The 5,712-nt window shown below is 43.8% G+C and overlaps 1 long non-coding RNA gene across 1 annotated transcript; it reads left to right on the plus strand.

Moving 5' to 3' along the window:
• Positions 1-1,419: 1,419 nt before the first annotated feature.
• LOC139803067 (uncharacterized) lies at positions 1,420-5,712 on the plus strand. The gene is made up of 3 exons (XR_011728867.1): positions 1,420-1,527; positions 3,221-3,433; positions 5,604-5,712. It is a non-coding gene; the product is annotated as an uncharacterized lncRNA (long non-coding RNA).

A 5,712-nucleotide genomic window follows, 5' to 3' on the forward strand; every position in this document is an offset into this window, starting at 1 on the left:
TCAAAGAACTTTTTTTTTGGCTCACTGTAAATGATAGCTTCATCAGCCTTGAAATAGGAGCTGCATGCGGCTTGATAAATGGATTGAAAAGATGTCAAACTAACAAAACCCCTCAGCATCTGAAAAAACCTTTTGTTTTAACATTTCTAAAGCAAGAACTACTTACCTGAGAGCATCACAGAAGAGTAACACTCCAATAGCCCTCAGTGTTTCAGTAAAAGAATTACTTTATCCAGTTATGCCCAGGGCAGAACTTTGTCACTGGGTCATGAGCAGGGCTCAGCCTCCAGCACTGGAGAACAAGGGCATCTGGAGTATGGGAGAGGGAGAGAGACTTTCCTAGGAAGGCTGAGCAAATCTTGATTCCAAAATTTGCTGAACAGATCAATGGAATAAATAAGCCAAGATGTATGAAGTTGGGTCCTGCTCACAGAGCCTAGCAGGTGCCCTACTTCCACACAGCTGTTTTTTACTGAGATGCTTCCTAAACTCCCCTTTTCATTCCAATCCTTTTTAAAATATGGACAGCTAAATATATCCTGGTTTAAACCTTTTATCTTAGGCATTCTTACTAAGTTCCACAGTTGTTCCAGCCTGTCAGAAACAAGGGCTTTAGCTACTGTGATTTATTGATAGAGGTAAGCAGCTCAGTTCCATCTGTGAAGGTATGAAATGTCCACAGGAAAATAAACACTCAACAAGAAAGTAGTAATAGGCCATCAGTGTAAAGCTCCCAAACAGCCAGGTGAAGACATGTGGCATTTCCTGTATGCAAGTATTACACATGTTTTATAAAACTATGGGAGGGGGCAACAAAAAAACCCACTTCTAAAACAAACAAAAAAGGAATGAAAACATCTGTCTCCTGAGAAGAAGGACCAGAGCTGGATCCTGAGGGCAAAATGTCAGATGTTTGTGTTCTTTCCCTTGCTAACATTGTTCCACCTCTCTGTGCAAAGCAAAGGATGTGAATGTTCCCTTGGTTTAAGCTCCCTGGTGTTTAAGGTGCCAATAGGGATCACACTGAGAGCAGAGCATCCCCTGCTCCTAATGCAACTTCCAGTAGGCAGCAGACAGCAGCACCCAAGGGCTGCTCCAAGGATGTCTGTTATAAAATTATGCACTGCCAAAGGCAACAGATTTTTTTGTCTCTGTTCCTACCCTATTTCTTCCCTGGTTTCTGACTGTGTAACCACTGGACTGGCAAGGTCCAGGGCTGGTTGGGTCACATCTCCCAAGCAATGGCTCCAGTGCCATGGCCACACTGTGGGCTTGTTTCCTAATTATGGAAAGTCAATATTACTGAGTTATTGCACTGTCCCCACCCTGTCTTTTTTTTTTTTTTTTTTTTTTTCATCTGCTCTAGTCACTTTTAAGTCCTGTCTATCTTTAGAAAGAACTTTGTTGTTCCTCAAGGCAGGAGGAGGGTATGAGCTGAAGACAGAGAGATGGAGGACACCTTTCTCTTCATGGAAAGTTTTGGTGCCCCCAGGGCCATGCAATCAGGAATACTAATGGGAGTAAGAGGTGAGAGATCAGAAGGTACCCTGACCCTTGTGATTCTCTGGTTTTAAAATGCATAATTGCAGTTTTTTTAACACCAAAGGATAAATGATCATTTTGCAGGAAAGAGGCCAGTGTTGGGGATCAATATTTCTATTTCTGTGCTAGAAAAATAGCAGAGAAGGAATGGCTCTTCATCTATTACAGCAAAGCAGAAGAAATATGTGCTTAGGGCATCTTGTAGGAGGGGCCAAGAGAAAGTTTGTTCAGTGCTGGCTGTCATCTTAGTCTTGAGCTTCAGTGAATGTATGAGGATGATGTGTGTCCTGTGGTTCAGATGTGGCCTGAATAGGACAGCTCTGCCACTCTTGATCTCCAAGAAGGTGAAATACAGAGTATGTGGGCCACAGATTGATGTGTAGAACAGTAACCTGGGAAGATCATAACTGAGCACTTCACTCTTCATTTTCTGTTTAGGCCATACTTATGCCTATTTTTTATAGAGACGTATGGATGAGTTACCATGAGCTGACTCTACCTCAGTGCTGAGTTTGCACTGGCACATGTGGGACCCTGCAGTAAAAGCATAGACTTTTTTTATTGTGGGAGAAAAATCTGTTCTATCAAAATGCTTAGCTGAAGGATTTTAACTCCTGTTAAATATTTGCTTCCCTTTAAATATTTGCCGAGGCCTCTTGCAGGGTCTCACAGAAGGAGTACAAGGAGGTGACTCTTTGAATGGGGTGCAGTGAAAGAAATGAAAGCATGAAAACCAAATCTGTAAATCAACACTGAGGGAGATGGAACAGGTTCTCTCTTGGGGCATTCTTGTGCACTGCACATGAAGGCTGTTGGGTACCACGGGGCACCCCATTGCCTCACTCCCCACGTTGGTTTCCGTGGCACAAGACTGACCTCCAGTGGACACTGACTCGTGTGGTTGGGCTGTAAATCTGGGCAATATGAGTACAGATGATCTGTAGAGGCCACACTTCATATTTCAGAGAAGGTATTTGCTCCTTGCCTAAAAACAGACCTTAGGAACACTCTCCTGCTGAGCTGATAAACACCAAATGGTTGCACTGAGCAGAGAGGGACAGAGCAAAGCAATGAGTGAGCAAGGGGCACCAGAGAAAGGGAAGACCCTGAAGCTTTGTTGGCAGAAAGATTTTCATTCTGAACGAGTCTCTGTCCATCAGAAAGTCTAGGACTAACAGCAAGGACCTGACTACAGTTTCTGTGGTCTAGTGCCCTCATGGTAGTTCGGGTCATTCCCATTAGGTTATCTGGGTCAGGAAGGTTTGTCCTCTATCTGCACTTCTGCCACTGTTCCATTTAGTTATCTCTGGGTATATGTGTATGATTTGCAACTCTACATTTGTAGGATAAGGGGACACACATCCCTATTTAACCTGTGATTCGACTTTCAGGGCAGCAAAGAGCAGGGAAGACATGGTCATCTGAATGAGGAGGAACCATCTGCATAAAGAATCACTGTGCCTTTCCTTCCTTTCCAGAGATCACAGATGTCTTCTGATGGTAGAAATACAGCTCCCTGATTCCTCTCATAGCTGCCACATCTCTTTTGTGTCAGTGGTGGGAATTTAGCTCCCCCTCCTCTATGTCTTTACATTGCTTCATGGTATTTCTCATGCCCTCAACACAATGCTCTTACTTGCTGCTATCTCATAACTGTTTCCTCACTGTGTGAATACAGGTCTCATCCTTCTCAGAGCAGTATCCTGCTTCTACCAGTGAGGAATCAGATGCCATGACAATAGTAGATGGACAGAGGAAGAGGTGTCCTGGCTGGGCAACAACCTCCAGCAACCTCCAGGGCTTCACCTCCAGCAAAAGAACAGATTTTCTCTGCCAGTGGAAAACTTTTGTGAATGGGAAGCCACAGCAATGCAACCTTACTTACTAGAAGGTGAGAAACTCATCAGCTGCTAGAGATAAATGATGCCCCTTGCTTACCAAGTAACCTGTTATCACCACCTAAGAAGAGGATGAGGTATGAGGGGCTTTCCAGGTTCTGGTCCAGTTAGTGCTTTTTTTATCTCAGTGATGGATTTTCAAGAAAAGAGCTATAATCAGTATGTGACTTTTGTGCAATCAGAGCTGCATTAATCAAGAGATATCTTTGACCTACCAAATGTGCCAGTAATTAGGATATGATCCAATGTCCTAACTCCTTGTGACCCAGGTTTTTCTCAGACTGGCACTCAGGGCAGACAAGCACAGACTTTGAACTTAGGCACATTCCAACTATCTGAATATGGTGGAAAGATTCCTGTGCCCTTGGCATCTACATGAGCAAAGTATTTATCTGGCAGCATATACAGATGTTTCTTGTAGAGTTCAATGGCTGTGATGAACTTGGGTAGGCTGGAAAATGTGTAGAAGAAATGGCTCAGTTAAGAGCAGTTCAAAGAAAAGGCAGAACCTATGAGCAACTGGAGAGGTCCCTGGAGGAGGGAGCAGGACAGACACAGCTCAGCTGCCTTTCCCAGAACCTGCTTAGCATAGGCCAAGGCCCTCATTTACTATGGACTAGAGGGATGTTTTACAAGTGCCCCTTCTGGTTTAGAGAGATGGGAAATTTTTAATGAAGTTAATTTGGTCTTGAACATGGCCAAAGATAATGAGCTGGAAATAACAGAAGAAGAGTTAAGAAAGAGAGGAAGGTGTTGCCAAGAAACAGATCTATTGCACTAAATCCTCTCTCACCTCCTTGTCATATTAAATAAACCATTTTTATGGGCTGAGTGATGGGACAGGCAGAGCCCAGGCATGGAAATGATTGCTATATCAAGAGCCCAGACAAATGAAGGAGATGAGAGAAGAGTTATGACTTGGAGAACAAAGGCAAAAAGGGGAAGGAAAATTATTACTTTTGCAGGTGACAGCTGTGGCCAGTCCAGTTTAGTATCAGAGCAGTGGCTTTGGGATCAGGAGAGTGATGTCCTGTGCCTGACTTGTCTCCTGGTTTGAGGGGAGCCTTCCAGTGCCCTGAGCTTTTGTCCTCAGTGAAGGGCCTTGCAATAGTAAATAAGGACTGGCCACCACCATGACTTGCTCATCAAAGATCAGGAAAATAGTCCCTCTTCAAGCAGAAAGCTTTTGCCTTCTCCAGTATTTGACCCTGGTGAGAATTTCCACTAGAGTCAAGCACCAGAATAAGAGCTTAAGATTGTGTCTTCATGGCTTTTAGAAATGATATAATGTATAGCATGTTCAAGCCAAAGGGAGAATGGAAAAGAGATCTGCAGAAAGAAACAGAATACTTAACAGTCAGAAAGCATAAGTAAAGAGACAGGTTATGAACAATGAGTTTGTTTGAATTTGACAGAGCTTTCCTGCAAACATGGGGGAAGGAAGGGGGGTGAAACATTCCTCACCAGTGTGAGCTGTAATAAAGGACCTGCTGTTTTCTGATCCTCCCTCTCTGTGAAAATTGAAAAGGTTAGCCAGGTAATTGAAATCGGGACTGGAATACAAATACAGTGTGAAAACCCTACAGCTGGCAAATAAAGTTGCAGAGAACAGAGTCAATCCTCAGTGGAATTTCTTAGCGGCAAAAACACAGGAGTGGATCAAGGGGAGAGAGGGTTCCTCAATATACCTGTGACTTGTGAGAGGGGAGATAGGGGGAGAAATGAAACCTGAAAAGACCAGATTGATGCTCACACTTGTGCAACTGCTCCTTGCTGTGAAAAAGAGGTTACCTGGGAATCAGTAGGTTGCCATTTTCAGACCCAACTTAGGCACTGATTCTTGTTATATGCCAAGAGAGGGAACCCCACACTACTCAGCCCCTAGACTTGTGGCTGACAAAGATAAGCACACAGGATCCCACTTGACCAATGCCAAGTGCCTCTCCATCTCTGGTGTTGGCAGAAACACAAACTGGTTTGCATTTCTCTAATGTAGGAGCTGAGAGAGAGATGGTTAGGGCAGAGCAGCTGAGGGATGGTTCATTGTTACACTCTGTCAAAGTCCCAGTGGAGGGTCCTATCATTGCTGTTGTCATGTAAATTTATATGCCTTGCTGTAGCTGTTTTTTTTGTTTTTTTGTTTTTTTGGTTTTTTTTTTGCAGGAGCAGGTAACTTGAGCTGGGAGGTAACAGTGGTGCAGAGCTTGGGGGAAGCTGAGGTTTGTGTTATTAGCAAAGTTTGTTCACATTCCAAACCACCCTCTGCATGTAG

Source organism: Heliangelus exortis, chromosome 15 (genome assembly GCF_036169615.1).
Source record: "Heliangelus exortis chromosome 15, bHelExo1.hap1, whole genome shotgun sequence".
NCBI lineage: Eukaryota > Metazoa > Chordata > Aves > Apodiformes > Trochilidae > Heliangelus > Heliangelus exortis.